We start from the raw sequence: 22,589 nt of genomic DNA, 5'->3' as shown, positions 1-22,589 counted from the left end.
GAAGGGTTGTAACTACCTGGGCATTTTTGGTGCCTTGGGCTGCCTGACATTTTAGCTATACTCATCAGGCAATCTTCTAACCTTAATTTGATTTCTCAAGTAAACTTTCCATTGGGAAAAGGACATCCCCTCCAGCTAATGTATTAGGGACAGATCAGCCCTGGAAAAAATTATTAAATTACTAAAGGGGGAAAGTTGACAGTCAAGATGCTGCCAGCCTTACCTATCAGTTCATTGTGAATGTCCTCCAGTGACTTTCAAATCTTCGAAACTCTGCTTACTTGGACAGACAATATTTATACACATAATCAAGGTCATCTTTTGGGACTTTTGGAGCCCAGGCCAAATACCACTTCCTGTCCCATCTTCCCACATATATGTCTGTCCAGCTAGGATCAGGTTACCATGAGCATTTTGGGCAAACTTGAAAGAAAATACATCACAATCATGGACTGGTCACTGATCTTTTGACCTTAGATTCCTTCTTAACAAGTGAAAGACCTGGCACTGGTGATTTCTAAGGCCCCTTTCACGTTTGGCATTTCATGACTGAATCCCAAACAATGGAATTTCTAAAAGGGAGACATGAAGCCCAAAGGGTGGATTTTCTCTCTAAGAAATCCTAGAATTTAAAAGCTGAAGTGGTTCCACAGAGTTCACCTAATGTGACCTGCGATGATATTTTTACCTCTTTGAGCCCTGATTTCTGTATCTATAATATGGGACTAATAAGGCCTGTCTTGCCAGGCTGCTGGAAGAATTAGAACTGGTACCTGCCTCCTGTTAAAAAAGCAAGACAACACACCCCAAGTCACCAAATTGAGACTTAATTATAGTTTTGGTTCTCCCAGAAAGAGGACTTAAACCAGTCAATCAGAAATCACCTGATCAGCACTAGTTAAGGAATCTGCCTGATAGACTCTAGTCATCCCCTAAAGGAAAGTAACTGCAACAACCAACCCAATTTTTTTTTTGCCAGTGTAACTTCTTTGTTCTCACTCCCTTCTGTCTATAAAAGTCTTTCACTTTGCACAGCTCCTCAGACCTCCTTTCTATCTGCTAGATTGGATGCTGCCCACTTCGAATCCATTTTTGCTGAAACTCTTAAAATGTTTAATATGCCTTAGTTTATCTTTTAGCACTACCATTTGGAAGGCAGTCAACAAATGGCAGCTATCATTGAGTCCATACTTTCTAATTTTTAGATGAAAATAAATGAGGCAGAAAGGTAATGGCTAACCAAAAGAACCAGATGCCAGATCTCCTTAATGCCTGTTCAGCCTTCTCTCACCTGAGTCCTTCTCAAAGTCAATTACTAAGTATATGATTTCTACCCCAAGGCTGAACATCTACTAATTTTCAGCATTTTATGGGCCTGCCTCCTTTTACAATAAATAAAAAACAAGAACAGCTGAAATTACAAGCTGAACTTATGGGTTAAGTGCTATACAGAGATGCAGAGCAAGAAGAGGAACTTCCTGAAATTTCTCTCTTCAACCTTGTTCATAGATTACTATCATGTGATTAAAAATCAAAAGGGGCTAAGGAAGGACTGAGTAATTCCTTATAATTCCTTCCAGATCCAGCCTAGGAGAGAGAGAGAGAGAGTGTGTGTGTGTGTGTGTGTGTGTGTGTGTGTGTGTTTGGCAACCTTTTAAGAATTAGAATCTATGAGGGCAGTTTACTTACTGTACCATTAAAAAAAAAAAGCACTAAGAAAAGAACATATTTGATGGAGAACTAAATATTCCCTTAAGAAAATATGTTAAATTCTCTTTAAAATAGTAACTATTATTATCAATGACTACAGATAAAAGGAGAAAATATTGAAAATATTATGTCACTGTAACATGTTTTTATTTTCATTCAAACTGCATCATAAATGTTAAGAAAACCAGTATATTTTGATATGCGGACAATTTCAGATGACATTAACAAGGGTAATTTTATCTCACAAGAAAGTCTTTAGGTATTCCTTTTAAAGAGAATATTGGTTTGGATGAAGTGCGTGTATAACATTAATACTAATAACACCTTAAAATTTTCTAGTGCTTTGAGGTTATAAAATACTTTTGCATATATTTTGATAATGTTTTCTTCCAACAACCTCATGGCATAGGTAAGTCAGTTATCATGACTTACAAACCCAAGCTTCGGGGTGACTTGCTCAGTTGGTAACTGGTGGAATGGCCTCAAACCAAGGTCATCTGGCTCTTTTTCCAGTTTTTTTTTCCACCACATCATACTGCCTTATGAATCTGATGTCACTTTATGTTTTTATACTTCCTTCATGTACTTTGTACGTTCACAAACACTGACTTATTTCCAAGTAGACATCACAGCTCCAAATAAGCAAGGAGAACACTTTGTTTAGGCTCCTTGTTGACAAGCAGAAGAAACCTTTCTGAATTTGCCTAGTTTTCATTATTTATCTTATTTATCTGCTTGTTTTTCATTGTCAAGGTTCTCAGAGAGCGGAGATAAGGGGCCAGGACGCAGGCTTTGGTAAACAGATTTTGTAGGTTTTTTCAGTTATTGAAAGTTTGGGGAAAGGAGGAGATGTGATTTGGGCAAAGTGAAAGAACCTCATGGTTTTCTGTGGTAACTCAGTGGGTGATTGGAATCTATTTTGTGAATGTCACTGGTTCAAATTCTAGTTTGAAGAATGTGTATTTGGGGGCTTGTCTATTTGTTTTCTTTTTCAAATGCAATTTATTTAAAACCCATATAAGGTTTAAAAAAAAAACTTCCAATATTCTCAGTATTGGGTTCAAGAATGAGACTTGTGTGCTGGTAAACAGAGGCAATGTGAGCAGTCAGAGCTGGTGGTGGGGTTGGAAGGTCAGTGTCTGTCAACTGGTAGCAGGAGTAATGAGAGAGAAACATATTAGCAGTTTACACACAGCTTCTGCTGTAGCCCAGGGTAATGTTCTTCTATATTTTTTGACTCCTCCATTCTGACTGCACAAGACTTCTATTTTACAGAGGTTTATTTGATTCTTGAATCTCAAGCTAAATAGTTTATTCTTCGTACTTTTAAAAAGTCACAGAATTCTGAGATGAGTTGCCCTGGCACATGAGGGGAAAAGGGAGGGAGTTACTGCCCTCAAGAAAATTTCAGTGGGAAATGTTAATGGATTACTTTCCTGACCATTATTGAAATTTAACGATTAAGCTTCAAAAAATTTTTCTGGTCTCCTTATCTTTCATCATTCCACTTTACTCCTTTTCTCTAACACTCAGAATATACTCTACTTACCTAGTTGACATTAACTTCTAAAAAAAGAATATCTAAATAAAATCCCGAAATTATATTACAAAGTGGAATATCTTTCAGAAGTATTTTTAAGGCATTTATTTTTCCATTTAATTTAACCTTAATATTGCCCCAGGGAACCAAGTGAATTTCAAATAGCTCATTGTGGAGAAGATATGTTTCAGCTCTTGGGTAGGACTGGCTTCTAGCTCCAAACTTTATCTTTAAAATTTTTTTTATCGTAAAATAAAACATGGAACCAGAAGACAACATAAAGAAAATGTTTGCCTTAATCAGTTATTCTAAGGCAAGCACCCTTGTAATCACCACTAGGTCAAGAAACAGAACTTAGCTACCTACCCTTGGAAGCTCCTTCCATGTGACCCTTCCCAACCACAACTGTTTAGCACCACCACCACCACCTAATAAGTCACTTGTACAGTAAGTACTTTCACTTCCTTTTTGCTTTAATAGTTTTACCCGCCAAATGTTCTCCCCTAGACAGTATATTCTTCCCACACACACATATTTTTAAAAATTGAGATATCTTTTAAGTCTTTTTTTTTTTAACTTTACAATTTATCTCTTGAAGGACAGAGGCCTTTTGACCTGTAGAGTCTCCCTTAGTCAGGACGTTGCAGATTGCATGAACATGGTGCTCTGTTCCCTGTGTTTCCTACAAACTGGCATCTGGATCTCAAGTCTAGATCAGATTTAGAGTCTATCCCTTAGCAGCATTTTAGGTGATGGTGTGGTCTTCCCTCAGGAGGCACACGCTGTTTAGTTCTCTTTTTATGATCTCAGGAACTATTGGTGCATAGTACCTATATCTATTAATTCACAGGGGGTTGCAAAATTGGGATAGTCTATCATTCTTTTTTACTTAGAAGCAGAATATTTTGATGTATATTCACTTCCCTTTATCTCCTGTTTGGCTACCCAAATAACCAAACTTAATTTTTTAAAGTTCCTTTAAAGGAGAGGTCCTGTAATCATCACCTGCCTAATTCCCTTGGGGTCCTATACCTTTGGACTGTGGCTTCATGTTCATTGAACTTGCAGATGAAACATCTCCACATGGAACTAAAGGACATACTGTAGTTGAATGTAAAGCAGACGTATATCAATAAAGATTTAGCAGCAGATTCCAGCCACTAGAAGTTTAAAATTCTTGCTTCTCTGGTCGATTATGTATTCAAGGTCCAGTCTTTATTTCCTGCTGGTCATAAGCCTCTGTGACTTTCCTGAAGAGATTGTTAATGAAGGTGAATTGTCGGAAGTGAAGTAAAAAAAGATTCTTCTGAATCTATTTTGGGTCAGTACGCAGGGTTCTGACCCCCTCTAGAAAGTCAGAAATTAATTATTTACATCTATATTTGAGCACAATTTTGGACTTCCAAATAAAAGTGATTATTCTTTCAAAAATTCCCATTTGATATGCCTGCAGTGATCTAGAGATCATACAATCTAAAGCACTTAGTGTAAAAAATTGTTTTTGCAAATTAATTATTTTGAGAAAGTTCAAAAATCTTGGGATTTGGAGGTTCTTTTTGTATTTACTACATACGATATAGTATGTAGAAAGGATAATTCATTTTTTATATGATAACTGATAATAGCTATTTTAAAATATTTTCATTCTAAGATAGAGTCAACCTTAAGTTATTTGGTTGGTGTTAACAGCTGAAGACATCTAAAGTGCCTCCTAGAAGTGCTTGGGAGTTCACGTGGAAGCAGTTAGGTGGAATTGCCATCACTCAAGGAATGTCGAACAAGAACATTACGATTAGATCATCTGAGTTCTCAGCCCACCAGCACCACTTAGTAGTTTAATGACCTTAGGTACTGTATTTGTTTATGTCTTGTTTTCCTTGTCAATCTGAGTAACAAAATCTATCTCCCAGGTGTCAACCAAAAAATAATGCAGGAGGCTGCAAATAAGAAAAGAGTTTATTTGGGGTCTTAAGAATTGCAATTTGGGAGACTCAGGTTTGGGTAACCCCGAAGGAGTGTTCCTGGGAAGAAAAAGAGTAAGGGTCTTATAAAGACAAAAAGCCATGAGGTTGTGAAAAAGTTGCCTGCCAAGAACTGTGATTGACTTTGACATGAGTCAGAAAATATTTGTCCTTAAGGAATGATGAGTTTGTTTTAGGGTAAGGGTCTAATAAGTAGAGACAATCAAGAGTTTCTGGCAGATGTTCTGAATGACTTCACCAGGTCAAAAGGTCAGGTTCTATCCAGACTGAGCAGGCATCTAAACACTCCCTTAAGGGCCTCCTGGCACCATTTTAGAGAGCTCTCTTATCAGTACCCACTCCATTTTGATTTTCCTTTCACACACAGCTGTTGAGCTCGAATCATGTAAAATATTGAGAAAACTGCTTTGTAATATTGACTGGTATAGATGTTATACTTAAGGAGACTTAACACAATCAAATGAAATGCATTGCCTTTTGCATTGGCTATTATGACAACTGAAAATTCCAGGTGGGCCAGTTTGACACTAGGTTTCATCATGCAGGTTTCAGCTGCAGATCCAAATACATCTGAGAGACTCAGATTTTGGAGATGCATTAAATTAGAAATAAAATGATAAAAAGCATATATCTGTGCTTTCTGTGACTATACATTTCTCATACTCCTTCCTGATGTCTACCCAAAAAAAAGTATCAGGTCTGATATGCTATTCATTATATGAAATTTTAGACAAAAATAGAGCCTTTTAGTCTTAACTACTAATTAAAAGACACAGTAGTTAGCCTAATTCTCCAACCTTGGGGCCAGGTTTTTGTATTTTAGAAATCTGCAGAGAAAACCTTTCCAGAAAGGAAGAATTTGTTTCAACAATTGTCTTGCAGGAACATCAGAAATAGTAATTTTCTTCCAGTTAATTAAAAATTAGCAATTCAACCTTGCTATATAGTATGTAGTTTCACTAGACTCATGATTTAAGAAAAATGTGTGTTTTATTCCCCCATCCCCACCCCTTTCGGTCAGAATGCACATCCAGGATAGGGGCTGCCAAGCAAAACGTGTTTAAGGTCCATTATTCTTAAGACCTTCTTCCCCCAAATGTATGGAAAGATCAGGGCTCCACAATTTTCTTAAAGCATTAGCTGTCCCAGGGCTGCGCGAGCTTATTTCACAATTCAGATAACTACTAACTTTTCTGTCTTATACTTTTAATAATTGAAAGAGGGTACCCGCAGCTCAGAAATCGACATATCCTGGCTGCGCAGGCGTGGAACTGTCCTCCTTCGGACCGTGGGGCGTGACAGGAAGGAAAGGGGACACCCGCAGCGTGAGGCCCAGGGGGCGGGCCCGAGCCCGGCCTTCCCAGCGTGCCCCGCGCGCCGAGGAGGACTCTTATTATGAAGCGCCGGATGACTCAAACGCGTGGCCGAGCGGGCCGGGGCCGGGGGGCGCGCGCGGCTCAGGCACCACCAGTCCCCGTGGGTGCTGCTCGCGGCGCGGTGTGCGCGCGCTTCCCGGGCAGATTCGGGCTCCGAGCGCGAGAGCCGGGCAGGGAGCGTCAGGTAAGTGGCGGCGCGGGACGAGTGCGACGCGGAGACCCACAGGGCGAGTGTGGCAGCGGGCCTGGCCCCTAAAGGTGCCTTTGTATCCAGGGGCAGGGGGCGGGTCTCAAGACGCTGCTCGGGCGGCCGCCCATCGGGTCGGACCTCCAGTTGAAAGGCCGCGGTGCTACAGTCATCCCGAGGGAAAACATTGGTAGCTAGGTTCCCGGCGCCCGTTTTCGTGCCGAAGATAAAGCCTGATAATCCCAGGAAGAAGGGGGATCGCCTTATGTGGAAATGGTCAACACAGTCGTGGGGACAGCTCAAGTATAAACTTGACTGTTTTCTGCAGGCCTTTGGTGTTCTTATCCCAACAGAAGTGAGATGATGGCGTGCTTATTGATAAAACCTTTGCAGGCGCGTTTTTTTCTGGCAATTAATTGAATTCATTAAAAATTAAGTAGTTGGTCCGACTTCCTCCCAACCTCTGTCTGGAGCAGACAGTGCATTTTGCTCGCTCTTTGTACCCCTGCTTCAAAATCTTGCTTCTCTGCCACCCACAAATTAGTAGCTTTCATCAGTGCCTCTGACTGCAGAAGAGCTAGGGGAGCCTGAACCGGTAATTTTCTTTTAAATAAAACCTTACTTTTTATACCAAGACAGTTTCTTAAGATTTACAAAACTAGTTCTGCACTATTTAAAAAAAAAACACTTCTATTTTGGAGTTGGTGATTCTTTTTGAAAATTCCTGGATTGAACTCGTTTACTTTTAAACAAGAAACCAGTGAACAAACTAACAGGATAAGGCTGTAAGGAACTGTTTACGAAAATGCATTTTCCAGGCCCTTTAATTGTGCCCTTGGTAGCTGTTAAACAAGCTGCAGCTGTTACCTGAGAAATTTTGGGTTTTTTAATGGTCTCCAAAACAAAGCGTTGTAGTTACAGCAGTTGAATGTGATGAATTAAGTCAAAGATCTTCACCCTCAACTCCTCCTCACCCTTACCCCCCCCCCAAATTCTGGGAGAGTAGTTCTCAAACATGCAAGTTGGCTCCTTAAAAATGCCAGTACCTTTTTTTTTTTTAAGAGATAGAGATGGACACATTGTAATTGACTGTATTTCAATTAAAAAATAAATAAAATTAAAAATGCCAGTACCACTCCCATAAATTTGATTCCAGAGATCAATGGTGGGTCCCTGACTGCATTTTAAGCAAGCATCCTCTCCCTTGGTCTGTCATTGTTGATGCAGGAACCACATTTTGAGAAACACCACCATAGAGCTGGCCTGAGAATTTTTAGAACTGCCTTTCTTATCCCATTGTTGATTTTACTCTCTTCTGCTTCCCAAACCAATCATAAGCCAAGAAGGTCTGACATCCCTGGAAGGAAATTTCAGGAAAGACAGTGTTTTTCTTGGACTCTGACAACAGAGTAGGAAATACTTTCATACATACTCTGATACTGCCTTAAAGATAGTCCATGCCTATCAATCTGTCCTTTTTACCTTCTGGGAGCTGCTTGCAGCATCATCAGCATGTAAATAATACAGTTAGGCCAAATCTACCCCCCCCCCCAGCTAATTCAGTCTCCTCCTTACAACCAGGGCAGCCAATGCCATGTAATTCCCATATCCTTGAGCTCTCAGATTTACTGGTATGTAGCAGTACCGGTAGCATTTAGGAGGGCTCTCAGTCCATCTCAACATTAATTCAGTCATCAGATATCCCAGTAATGCCTATGGTGTGCAGAGCACTGTAGTAGGCCATTTTAGCAACAACATTGCACAGATGGCACAGAGCTGGGTTACTCCCTCGAGGGCTGGATAACCTCTGCTGCCAAAAGCTTTTTCTGTTTCTTAGTGTATCTTTAAGCAGATGTGTAGGGATGAGATTAGAGATGGGTTGTGTATGTCTGACCTTTTTCTGTCTTTGGTTTCTTTTTCTTCTTTTTTTTAATGTCTGATTTCTTATTAATCTTTTTCTGTTGATTCACAAAATGTCACATCTTTCATTCTGTAGCCCTGGGCTTCCTAATTACTGTGTTATCTTCTGCTCCTGAATCTGAACATGCCTGCCCCTCCTTGGCTAACTTGGAGTAAAAAGTTTAGGGAAATTATTGGAATATTGAACGATTTCTAGTTGGAAGACCCAGAGTCATGGAAATAGGAGGCTTAGAGGTATAAGGGAACCTATTACAAATTTATCTAGTGCAGTCCTCTCATCTTTCAGATCAGGAATCAGAGAACAGAGTAAGGACTCCTGGCTCCTAGCCCAGTGTTTTTCCCATTAAAATCATCTCAAGAAAAATACTTCAAAAATGGAAGAGGTTTAGAGAAATTCAGTTGTAAGTAGATGAAGAAAATGGGGAGACTTTCACATGAGTACAAAAGCAGTATTATCTGGAAAAAATAAAGACTGAAGGAGAATGTGATCTAACCACATAAATCATAAAGAGTGGGAATACTAAAGTAGGGAACTCTGAAGCTTGAAATAAGTGATAAAAGAACATGTAAGAGCAAACAGTTATCTTGTAATCCCAAGAGATGTTATGAACTCAGCTTTTTAAAAAAATTCAGTAAAGGTTCAGATAAGAATATTGGTGAATTTTTATTAAATACTAGATGTTTGAGCAATGTCCAGAATCTTTTGAAGTTGTCACATAACTGTACTACTGTCCTTACCAAAGTTATTAGGTATATCTGTGGGAGACAGAATGTAAGACTGATCTACCTACTAAATCTGACTCAATATACTTCTTACGGGAATTGAGATTATTGGAACAGTATAGGCATTTCCGGAATAGGAGGAAGAAGTACAGATGAAAGAAGAGGACCTTTTGCTGTTTTTTGCTTAGAGTCCCCAAATTAGACATTGTTGGATTGTTCTTGTATATTCATGAAAGTTGAATTAGAAATAGTAAGGACTTAATTAGTAGACATTGTTATGCATCAGACACTGTGCTAAATGTTTTTACATCTATTGTGTCATTTATTGTCTCCATTTTATAGCCAAGGAATCTAAGACACAAAGAGCGTAAGCTTGCCCAAAGTCATACACCTAGTAAGTGGCAGAGCAAGTGTTCAAACTTAAACTGACTCCAAAGCCATTAGGATTTATGCTTAATAGTGCCTCATTATACGTCATTGGGTGGTGGTTAAGAATGTGGGCTTTGGAGCCAGTTTTTCCTGGGTTTGAATCCCAGCTCCTGTGTCTCTGAAATAGAGATTGTAATGGTATCTCTACTTTAGAGGGTTATTAGGATTGAGTTAATTCATGTAACAATTTTTAGAAATGTTCCTGACCATTATAAGTTCTCAGGAGATGCTGGTGGTTAATTGTTTTTTAAAATATTTTCATTTAAGATACTGTTTTCTTTAGATTCAGATTGTCCTTTCCAGTGTTGAAATATTAAGGCTTTTATGATAAGTGTAGATATAAAGTAAACTTTATCTCTGTTCTTACTATAACACAGGAAGGGCCTTACTAAGGTTTTGAAAAACACTGGAATATAGTGGAAAGATCTGTGACACATTTTGGTTAAGATTATTAAAGAAAGTTCACCTTCCTTTGAATAAAACAGTTAACAATTTACATTTATATAAAGATCAGTCTATACCTTAAAACTATAAAAAAAATCCTTACACGTGTTTGCCATAAATCTCTTTTTGGTGGGACAGGGTGAAATTTAATTTTTGCAGTTGTATCTGTGTATTAGTTTGCTAGGACTGCCATAAAAAAGTATCACAAACTGTGTGACTCAAAACAACAGAAATTTTCCAATTCTGGAGGCTGGAAGTCCTCAAGTTCAAGGTTTTGTCAGGGTTGGTTTCTGAGGCCTCTCTCTTTTTATTGTAGTGGCTGCCTTCTGCCTGTGTCTTGACATGGTGGATCTTCCCTCCCTGCCTGTGTCCTGGTCTCCTCTACTTAAAAGGACACCAGCTGTATTGGATTAGGGGGCCCTAATCTTAATCACCTCTTTAAAGGCCCTGTTTTTAGTCACATTCTGAGGATTTAGGTTAACAGACTTCATGTGAATTTTGAGGGAACACAATTTAATTTACCTAATAACAGTCTGTTTAGAGAATTATATGCCAGGTAATCTGAATGTTCCGTTGCCTTTACTGTTGAATGCCTTGTGTGTTGGGACTCATACTGCATCCTTCATCCTGTGCCTGCTTACCTAGCCTACCTTCCACCTGTTCCTTGGAACCATGCTTGCTGTTGAGTATCCTAAGAAACAAGCACACCATACCTTTGCATTAAGTCGTGTTGGATTTAAAGCTACCAGGATTATTCTGTCATCCTATTGAATAATCTACTTGAGAAGCTATTTCTTATATTTAACCTAAATTCCTAATTTGTCTGGTATTTCTAATGTTTCTCCTTTAATCTAGATGGAAAAATATCAAAATCTCTTTAGTAATATATATGTATTAGTTATAGATGTAGTAATATATAATTTTCTTAAACTTTAAAAAATTTCTCTTAAACTGTTTTAAGCTTTTAAAAAAAATCCAGCATTTTCTTGAAGAGTTCTGTTTTTAGAGCTACATTTTCCTTTTTTCTTGTTTTAAGAGTAATAATACATTCATTTTACAGACTTTGGAATATTCAATAAAAAGTTTTTTTTAAAAAAGATCACATATGAGCCTGTAATTAAGGGAGAATAATTATTAATATTTTCAGTCTTTTTTCTATGACTATATTGTTTTAGCCTGCTTTTTTTAAACCTAGTTTAGCAGTACTCTTTCTTGCTATTTCAATTATTCTAAAACATTTTTTTAGTCTTTTAACGTAGTGAATTACATTAATTGATCTTAGAATGTTAAGCTAATCTTTGTCCTAATGTAGTATCCTTTTTAATGTATCTGAATTTGATTTTTTTTAATAATTTGTTTAGGACTTTTAGTTTATGCTCATGAGAAAAAGTGGCCTGTAATCCTTTTTGGTAATGACTATGTCAAGTTTTGGGTCAGTGTTATGCTGGTCTTATGTAATTTGGATATATTCCCTCTTTTTCTCTTCTCTGGAAGAGGCTGCATAAGATTGATGTAATTTCTTTCTTAAAAGTGTGGAAGGATTTGCTGGTCAAGTCATTTGGTCAGGGAATCTTCCTTAAGGAAAGGTTTTAATTATGGATTATGTTTCTGTGTAGAATTTACGTATCATCAGAATAATGTAGATCATCTGTCTATTTGTGGTTAAACACACACACATACATTAAGATACTTGTTGCAGGGAGTTGGCACATAGGATCGTGGAGACTGGACTAGGCCAGCAGGAAGGGCAGGCTGGGACTCTTGGGCAGGAGTCGAAGCTGCATTCCACAGTCAGATTTCTTCCTCCTCAGAGAAACTTCATTTCTGCTCTTAAAGCCTTTCAATTGAGTGGATCAGTTCTACCCAGATTATCTAGGATAATCTCCCGTCCTTAAACTAAAATGATTATAACTTTAATCACATCTACCGAATACTTTCACAGTAACACCTGGCTTAGTGTTTGGTTGGATAACCAGGACAGTAGCCTTGCCAGGTTGACATATGAAACTGACCATCACAGCTTCTCTGAAGATTCAGTCTTTTGAGTCTTGGCTACCTTACTAGTTGTCTAATGCCTTCAAACAGATTTTTTTCCTGTTTCACCTGTCCCATTCAGATGGATGAATTATTCCAGGGGACAGGACTTAACCAGTGCATGGAAGTCATGGTGGGTGCAGGGAAGGAAGGCAGACTTCAGCTCAGCACAAGAAAAAAAATTTTCCCCCAGGAATTGCTGTCCGATTGCTGTCCATTGCTCCTACGGTGAGCTAATAAGCAGGAGACTATTTTGGGATATTTTTAGGTAGACTGGACTGAACTGGTAGAAATGTTTTTCTAGTCCTAGAAGGTGACTGGGTTCCAGATTTGTTTTTTGAAATTTATGATTATAAAATTTTGGGGCATTGGGAACCCATCATAAAGTTACCAGCATTTTAGGACATTAAAAAAAAATTCTGGCTATCATTTTCTGTCACCATTTTTTTATAAAAGAAAAGACATTTAACATCAAAAAAGCAGTAAAGATACAATTTAAGTACCAAGAAAGCATTATACTAACATCTATCATAATTCTTCAGTTCACCTTTTTAATATTTTTGAAATAGGATGTATCTTAAAATCACGTATACATTTAATATGATAGTGCTACTTATTCCTAAAATGCTGTTATTAGATTGATGATGTCTTAGTCAATGTCAGATGTCTTAGAACTGTGATAATAGTGTGTGTGCTGCATTATTTATATTGTCCTCATTTTTGCTAAGAATCAGTGAAAACTTTTGACACAAATTGATGGTCCTTGAACCATCTTCTGATACAGTGATTTTGGATTGTCTGCAGAATTTTCGATGTGTGCTCTTTTGCCTCAGTACTTGAAGCCTGGCTCCACTGTTTATTAGCTATGTGACTGTGGGAACTTCCCTTAACCTCTTCCTCAGCTTCCTCATCTATAAATGGGGCTAAAATACCACCTACTTCATGAAGTTTTTTCTGAGTATTAAGTAACATTTATAAAATACTTAGAATAGGATGTAGTGCACGATATATGTTAAATCACTAAAGTTTAAGTTAAGATGGGATGTTTGTGGTCATTTGACATATTGAAGAATCTCAACTGATTAATTTGTAATTCTAATGTAAACTGTGTTCTTGAGTAATTATGTTTTGGTTTGATTATTGGTTTAAGGATGTAAGAAAACTTTGTTGTTTGAGAGTGTTACAGTATTTAAGAACTTCTTGAGATATACCAGATTTACGAGTTTAATTCTTTAGGATTTACTAGAGTTTTGTTTTGAGTACTTAAAGATTGCTTGGTAGACAATTCAAGTGCTAAAATAAGAAATATATTAAGATTATAAGTATAGTTTAAAATGTTTGATGGAAATATCAAACTTAGGATGGTAATAGATTCAACTATATTGTCTTGTTTTATATTTTAAACTAAGTAGTGAGTAAAAGAGTTATTGTTCTTTTTGTTTAATAATTTTTTAAATTAGGTAATTTGATTGATAAAGTTGTAAAGGAAACTGTTTAAGGGTCTTTAGACAGTGATAAATTGAATGGAAAATCTTAAGTCTTAATTTAAATCCAAGTCACCGTAATGTAGTCTTTTCTGTGGTGTTCTTGGACATAAGTTATATTGACGAAAAGATACTAACAGCAGTAAGTTAGGAGTGTCATGTGGAGAAGACAGGAACATATATCCGAGCAATTACAATCTTATCACTACTGTCCTTGTGCTTTTATCTGCCAGCCTATAAACCTGGCCTTAGCAATTCATAGAGAAGGAAGGAGGAGGGATGTGGAATCAGAGGCATTTCAGCTTTTCCATGGAATTGGAATGCCCTCTTCTCTCTTGCATCTCTTGTTAAGGCTTTCTTTCAAAGTAGAAATAAGGAAGAGAAGTGGTTCTGACAACGTATATCTTCAAATGTTATGCTTTGCCCAACTTACGTAGTTTTTTGCCTTAAGTTCTATTTTGTAGCCTATCAGTATAGTTTCACCAAGCTCTTTTTTGGGTATTTGCCTCTTTTTTCCATCCTTTGCCCATTTTTCTGCTGGGTTAGTTTCATGCATTTTCAGTAAGCCTTCAGTGAGTATTATGATCATAAATCTTTGTAGCCTGTTGCAAATACAAATTTTCAAGTTTGTTTTTCTTTATAGGATCCTTTGCCATAAAAAATTTGAAAGTCTTTTTATAGTCAGATTTGCCTTTCTCTTTTTTAGCTTTTGAGGTTTTGGTCTTGATTAAAAAGGCCTCCCTACTCTAAGATTATAATCTGGTAGAATATTCTAAAAAAGAATATTGTTATGATTCAATCTCTCATTCATGAAATGAAAGGGTATACTAGATCAGTTGTTCCCAAACATAGCCAGTCCACAGGATCAGCTAAGGAGTTTTTTAAAAATTCACATTCTTGGATCCCACTCTTGATCTACTAAATCAGAGTCTCTGCGGAATGGGGCCCAAGAATATGTTTTTAACAAGTTTGATTCTCATTTTCAGCTACATTTGAGAACCACAGGACAAAATAATCACTAAGGTCTCTTCTGATTCTAAAATATCAATTTTCTGTATTATATAACTCTTATGTTTTACATTCTCAAACACTAGATTGTAAGTTCTTTTTAACTCTTTATTGTTAGTATTATTGATGTTATAATTTTAAAACTAGTTTATGGAGCAAGATTTTCAATATGAGGGAAAAGATACAGTACTAATATAAAATACCTAGATGGGTGGGAATAGCTCATTGGTAGAGTCCATGCTTAGCATGCACAAGGTCCTGGGTTCAACCCCCAGTACCTCCATTTAAAAAAAAAAAGAAAAAATAAAAACCATAGTGTTGAATTTGAGTTGAAATTAGCTACATAAACTCATGAATGTTTAAAAAAAAATCCCCAACTTTGCCTACTGAAGTGACCTAAGCAATGACACCCCAGTAGCTATGAAGAACCCTAGTGCTCAGATCCTAAGCGCCTTTGTCCACTTAAAGGAACAGAGTTTCCAGGGAGAAATGGCTGATTCCAGGTCTAGGGCAGAGATGGTGAAAGGTGAGCTTGGAAAAATCTTGTACAGGAAGTAGCCTCAAAAGCCAATAGAATTGTGTTTAAATGACACAGATGAAGAGTTGAAGGGAACCCCATTAGCCACATTTGGGACAATTTGAAAAAAGTGATGGTAATGGATTGTAATACACTAGGTTAAAACAAATCTTCGAGTTCATAATGATATTTAAAAAGGAAAACAATGGGGGAGTGAAGTATTTCTACTTCACTGAAGAATGCTAGACAATAAATGTAGGAGGAATGATAAAATTAGAAAGTCATTTTTGTGATTGCAAATGTAATAATTGATTCAGGCAAGAATCATTAATAGATGCTGAAACCACTGGGTGAAAAGTTCTTAAGAGATAGGGTATTCTATCTCTCTTTACAGTGAGAGACCTATAGTCACCACTTTAACCAAGTTATCAAACTTATCCCCTATATTGGAGTAACCTGGGGTTGTGTCTGTGATGTGATGGCAATTGGAAGCACACAGCTACCATCTGTATATATACATATTCTTGTTTAAGGAAATTTAACTTGTGTCTAATCACGTGGAAACAGACAAACCCAGGATGTTAAAACTGCGCCTAGACTTTATTTTTTTTTTAATTTGTATTTACTTTTATTTTACTTTTTATTGAAGTTTAGTTGATTTGCAATATTGTTAGTTTCAGGTGTACAGCAAAGTGATTCAGTTATATATATATATTTCAGATTATTTTCCATTACAGATTATTACAAGATACTGAATATAGTTGTCTGTGCTATACAGTATAAACTTGTTTATCTATTTTATATGTAGTAGTATCTGCAAACATCAAACTCCCATTTTATCCCTTCCCACCCCCATTCCCCCTTGGTAACCATGAGTTTTTATGTCTGAGTCTCTCTGTTTTGTAAATAAGTTCATTTGTGTCTTTTTTTTTTTAAGATTCCACATATCAGTAATATCATATGGTATTTTTCTTTCTCTTTCTGGCTTACTTCACTTAGAATGACAGTCTCCAGGTCCATCCATGTTGCTGCAAATGGCATTATTTTATTCTTTTTTATGGCTGAGTAGTATTCCATTGTATAAATATACTATGACTTCTTTATGCTATGAACATTGAAGTATATGCATCTTTTTGAATTAAGAGTTCCCTTTTGATACATGCCAAGGAGTGGGATTGCTGAATCATATGGTAAATCTATTTTTAATTTTTTGAGCAATCTCTATACTGTCTTCCATAATGGCTGCACCAAACTACATTCCCACGAGTAGTGTAGGAGGGTTCCCTTTTCTCCACACCCTCTCCAGCATTTATTCTTTGTGGACTTTTGAATGATGGCCATTCTGACTGGTGTGATACCTCATTGTAGTTTTGATTTGCAATTTGCATTTCTCTGATAATTAGTGATATTGAGCATTTTTTCATGTGCCTATTGGCCATTTATGTGTCTTCACTGGAGAACCCATTTTTGGATTGGGTTTTTTATTGTTGTTGTTGTTAAGTTGTATGAGCTGTTTACAGATTTTGGAAATTAAGTCCTTGTCATTTGCATCATTTGCAAATATTTTCTCCCATTCCGTAGGTTGTCTTTATGTTTTGATGATGGTTTCCTTTTTAGATCTATACTGTGCTGTATGCCAAAATAAATTCCATATGGTTTAAAAGATTAAATGTAAAATTAAAAAAACACTGAAATCAATTGAGTAAAATTTGGTACAACCATACAATAAAATATTGTGTACCTTGGAGATGGTGTAAGAGTATGATTAATGACATACAGCCAAGTTCATAGTATGTTGAGAATACAGTACAGTAGTATTTACAGCAGAATTTCAAAATTGTAAAAATGAAAACTAAAAGGAATAATATATTTATCTATGCTTAGAAAAGTTTGGAAGAAGAATTACAGGTGTTTTTTGGTTTTTTTTTTTAACCTTTTTTTGTGGGGGGAATTAGGTTTTTATTTTAATGGAGGTACTGGGGATTGAACCCAGGACTTTGTGCATGCTACGCACGGACACTACTACTGAGCTATGTTCTCCCCCAAATTATGGGTGATTTTTATCTTTTTGGTATTTTCTATCAGGAATAATGAACATACACTACCCTAGTGCAGAATTATTGTTTCTTTCTTTCTCCTTCCTTCCTTCCTTTCTTTCTTTTCTGCTGGAGTGAAAGAGCTAAAGGAAAGACAGCTTGGCAGGAGAGGGGGAAGGTATGGTTTGTTCCTGAGGGAAAAATGAAAAGGCACAGGTCAGATGCAAGTAAAGAGTTAGACAGTTGAGGCAAAAAATAATGTAAAGAATTCCAAAAGCAGTACAGTGTGTCATTTCAGTGAATCAAAAAGAGAAAGGTAGTATAATCTTGTTTATCTGTTCTACATATGCCTGTCAGTATCAACAAACTACGAACTCCCAGTCTGTCTTTTCCCACCCCATGACTTTTCAAATGATCACATTAAGCTGAGCTGTCATATTTCATTTATCCAAATAGCAAAGATAAGAAAGATTGAAACACTGAATGTTAGCAAGAGTTCTGGAGAATGGATGCTCCATGCTGCCAGAAGGAGTGTATATTGGTATATTTATAGGGGACCGTCTGGCAGTACATTTCAAAATTTAATTATCTTTTTCCATAACAATTTTACTTCTGGGAGTTTATTCCAAGGACATAATGGAGTAGATGCCCACAGAGGTGTGCAAAGATTTTACCATAACTTTTTTGATTTTTGAAGTATTTGTATCTTTCTGTATTGACTGAAATTTTTTTTCATTGAGTATATATTGCTTTTATAAGCAGTAAAACACCAATGTTATTTTTATTTATGGAAAAATATAACCACTCTATCACAAGATCCTTTTTTCATTGAAGTACAGTCGATTACAATGTGTCAGTAGTCTCTCATTACAACCATAACTCCTGTTTGATAAGAACTGCAGCAGCAGTGACCCTGGAAACTGCTGGTTTTCTCTTTGATTTCTGACAAGCAATAGAAGGAAAAACTTCTAGAATCAGTAATAGATGAAAGGCTAGATGATTTGGGGGAAGCATTGTGATTGGATGAAAAGAATATGGGAATCAAAGGACCTAGACTTGGAGTCTGTCTTTGCCTCCTGGCTAGAATTGTGATTAGGGCAAGTTGCTAACCTTTCTAAAATTTAGTTTTGTTTTTCAGCAGTGAAATGAGGATAATTACAGTCTCTCTCCTGGGGTTGCTCCAGTATCAAATGAGATTAGATTTGTAAAAGTGCTTTGCAGATCTGTGGTTTGGGAATAGCGATAGTTAACACTGATCGAGTGCTATGTGCCGTGCGTTGTACTAAGCACCTCAAGTGTATTGTCGCATTTATTCCTTACATCAGCTCTGTGGTTAGTAGTTACTACCCTCTCTTACAAGTGAGGAAGTTGAGGCACAGACTTAGGAACCTGCCCAGGGCCACAGTTACAGGAGGCAGAGCCATAATGGAAAATCATACTTGGGGAGAAATGTAGCAAGAGTCCTCTAAGAAGCATTCATCTCATCGGTCTGCCAGAGTTCTCTGAGGAAGACGGCAAGTGTGGCGGAAAGGAGAACCCAGCGGAAATAACTTACTAACAGAGGTCTCTTATTGGCTAAATTATTACGGGTTTGGGGACATATGGGAGGAAAACTATGAGATTTAGAAATGTTATGAATAGATTTTATATGGTCTTCATACTGGAATAGTCTCACTCAATATTTTTAGAAATAAACTGGAAAAAGGAAAACCAGAAAGCCTTAAACAGTCAAAAAACAATTTCTTCTGAGATGGGAACATTAGGGGCATGTTTGCAAAGGCCATGAATAGAACCACTGTGGAAACACTTTACTGGAATTTGTTTTAAAAAATATATGCCCACAGTATAGTTTGAAGATGGCAGCCTCTGTGACACTATCAGTTAATAATATCCTAGAAGGTGATCTTGTAGAAATTTTAGATTGTATCTGTCACCTCTGTTGTCTCTCCCCTCATCTTCACCCATTTTAAACCTATTCCCAGAGATCCTAGGTATCACTAGAGAGCATAGGTAAAGCAAAACTGGAAAACCTGTTCACCTTTAATAGAACACATTAGCAGAGTTCTTGTTACTGTGCATTAAGAGAAAGTATAGTGGAACTAGATAGACCATAGTCAATGATAGGCAGTTAAACTAGTTAAATGTAGTGGTTTTCACATAAGAACAGAAGGAAAGGACTAGGATTTGTCAGTCTGGAATGAAAGTTTGACAAAAGATGTAGTTTAAGTTTGGAGTATAGACGGAGAGTAGATTGTCTCATTTACCAAATTCTGTGGCATCCTACCTCATTTTCACCACTCAGCTTTTACACAGAGGAGACATGGCTCTGAAGTATAAAAGGATACTGCCTTTTAAAAAATCATACACTTGTATCATTAACAGTCTGAAAGCATTATGCTTTTGAGATACATCCATGTTAAGTTTGATTGCCCCCAACCCCATTCCAACTAGATTTTCAAAATCTAAATAGTTCTTTGGCAAGATACTGAATTAATTACATAGATCACATTTCCATTATCTTATTTTCTTCATAAATAATTGATTAGAGGAAATTGTAAGTAAAAGGAGGTCATTTTGAATTAATACTTCATTATGTTCTAGAGAGAAACCAGTGTATCCTTTTTAAGATGCAAAGAATATGTGGAGGAAATTCCACTATCAAAGATTATATGCAGGTTTTCCAAGGTGAATAGATTGCGATGCTAAATGGTTTTGCTGTTTCAGGTCAGTAAAATCAAGACTTAAAATAGGGGCCCTCACGGGAGGCCTATGAAATAAATAACAAAACATATTTGTGTAGCTCGTAGAGAGTTTAAAGATGCTTTCATGTACTGCATGGAAGTGATGCTTGAGTGGGCTTGCTGGACGTTCAGTTCTTTGCTTCACAGCTGTATAGTCTGAGTTCCACTATTAATATATTTCTAACTCCTAGTTCTTCTCTGAAGCAGTCTCTTCAGTTACTATTAGGTGTACCAGGGGTGTCATGGTCCTTTTGTTCTTGAAGTCGTATGCTGCTGTGACTTTTAGAATGGTGTTGGCCACAAATAGTTTTGTAGCAATAGAGAACTATATTGTTGAAGTGCTTTGCTTATTTCTTTTTTTTTTCTTAGATCTGTTCTGAGGACCAGGATTCATTTGGGGGATGGTTACAGAATGGAGCCATGGTAGGCAATGAAAATATACATTCAAAGTTGCATGAACCATCCATCCTGGAAGAGGAGCAGGCCCCTATGTGTAGACTGGTTGCTCTGGTGTGTGTTGAAGAATTTGGTGTCAGTTTATGTCTTAGATTTCATAGGTCAAGAGTTTTGATCTATCATTCTAGAATTACAGAGGAATTAGTTTATAGGGGACTTTGGGAAATGTTGGATTAGGTGATTTCTTAAAGTGTGTGCCATTAAGCATTAATCCTGAGACGATTACTTGAAAGGAGTTCTTAAGCCAAATTCATTTGGGAAAACTGCAAATTGGGTCCTCTCATGGAATTTCATAGTACGCTCTGATCTTATCCATTGAAGCATTGTTTGTAATAGTTAAGTCAGAAACAACTTAAAAATTAATAGATAGGAGGGTAGAATCATAAAATACTATACAGCAGTTAAGAAGGAATGAACTACATAGATATGTCTTCCAACATGGATGGATTTTAAGGATGTTTAGAAAAACATGTTACAGAATGAGAATGATATATAGTTTGTATATTTTTTAAAACTACACTTTTATACTAATAAAGCATTTTTATAAAGTCCAGAAGGATTCATACCAAGCAAGTCGTGATCCAGTTACTTGGAGAGGTACTTGAGGATGATGAACAGTGTCCTTTTTTGCCTTCTCTATAAGATTTGAATTTTTTAGAAGGGAAATATTCATGTATTATTTGTAATACCAACTAAATACAGATAAAATGCTCACTCAGTGCTTAGCAGGTTACTTTCTTTTTCTCATTGGAGAGATCTACCCTGCTAAGTTCCAAGTCTATCTTTATATTTATTAATTCATTATATACAAGTAAAACTGAGTTTCAGCCATGGTATTATAGACTAGGAAGAAAATGTTTTCATTATATTCTATTATAATGAAACTTTTTCACACATTGTAAGAAATAAATGAAATAACATACAGTAAATAGTCTGTGCAGATTCCTTAGCAAATCACCTTATTTAAGTTTATTTTGTTTTGGTTCAAGAGATCTTTTGGAGAGAAACAAAGAGGAGTTTGAACTTGGTTCCTGAGCAGCTACGAAAGAGCTGAGAAGCAGCATAGGTAGACAGAGTGACACAGTTCAAAATCAGTGAGGCTTAAAGAAGCAGACCCCCTTTTGGTCTTTCCAGTGTCGATAACGCTTTTCTGGGTTTCATGGATCTTCTTTACCTTATTCTCCAGGCTTGATTTAACATCTGAATCAAACTTGAAGGCAGTGGTGGTTCTATTTGACTGTATTAGTTGTTGAGCATTAATTTTAAGAGGCAGCATTTTTTGTGTGTAAATGTTTTTCTTTAAGAAAGGGAAATCTGAGAAAGCTATAGCTACATAGCAGATTTTCCCACAGAAAATAAGATTTCACTTTATTTCCTCAACTTGCCTTACATTGTAAGAGCCATTGTCTGAAAATTAAAGATTTCATCAACTGTGAAAGTATCGCTTCTTTAAAATTGTTTGTTTTCAGGCATATGTATTGGCTTATTTTTTTCAAAGGGGTCATTTTTATATTTCATGCAAGTTAAAACAAGGAGTAACTGATCAATAAACTTTATGCTCAAAAATGTATAAATACAGGTTATGAAGTGATTCAGAATGCACATTACAAGTGTTTATTGGCACCTCTCCATTCGTGCATGTCAGGCAATTCAGAGTATTAAAACATGTTCCTGATCTTAAATGACATAACTTCTTACTAAAATGGTTTTATCATGCAGTTGTTATGCATAAAAATTGATAGTGATATGATTCTTGTACCAGAACACCAAGTGGAACTCAGTATAGTATAAGCTGTGGAAGTGCTAAGCGAGGTAAACCTCAGGCCTGTGTCCAGCAGGTGGGCAGCCCCATGGGTGGGAGGGCCACAGGGCGCGATTACCTAAAAGAAAGGTGCAAATGCCTCGCACGTGGCAGTCACTCAGGAGGTGGTGTTCACCATGGTTGTGCACTTCTGGGGCAGAGTTAGCCAGTGACATCTTAGTGTAATTTTGAGGTGGGAAT

The 22,589-nt window shown here is 36.8% G+C and overlaps 1 protein-coding gene across 5 annotated transcripts in view; it reads left to right on the top strand.

Moving 5' to 3' along the window:
• The window catches only part of KCTD20 (potassium channel tetramerization domain containing 20), a 91,595-nt gene that overhangs the window by 54,236 nt on the left and 14,770 nt on the right, over nt 1-22,589 (top strand). Inside the window, exons 1-2 of one of the 5 annotated variants that reach the window (XM_015237494.3) lie at nt 6,654-6,792; nt 20,501-20,554. The exons of 1 other annotated variant lie outside the window; for it this stretch is intronic. The gene's annotated coding sequence lies outside the window, so the exon portion shown is untranslated. Of the gene's footprint in view, nt 1-6,653; nt 6,793-20,500; nt 20,642-22,589 lie in introns of those variants that run through there. 3 more of the 5 variants (XM_072945115.1, XM_006202066.4, XM_072945116.1) reach the window with 3 other exon arrangements.

Source organism: Vicugna pacos, chromosome 20, assembly GCF_048564905.1.
Source record: "Vicugna pacos chromosome 20, VicPac4, whole genome shotgun sequence".
NCBI classification, from domain to species: Eukaryota; Metazoa; Chordata; class Mammalia; order Artiodactyla; family Camelidae; genus Vicugna; species Vicugna pacos.
Note: the sequence above shows the minus strand (reverse complement) of the source record. Positions and strands in the feature narration are given on the sequence as shown.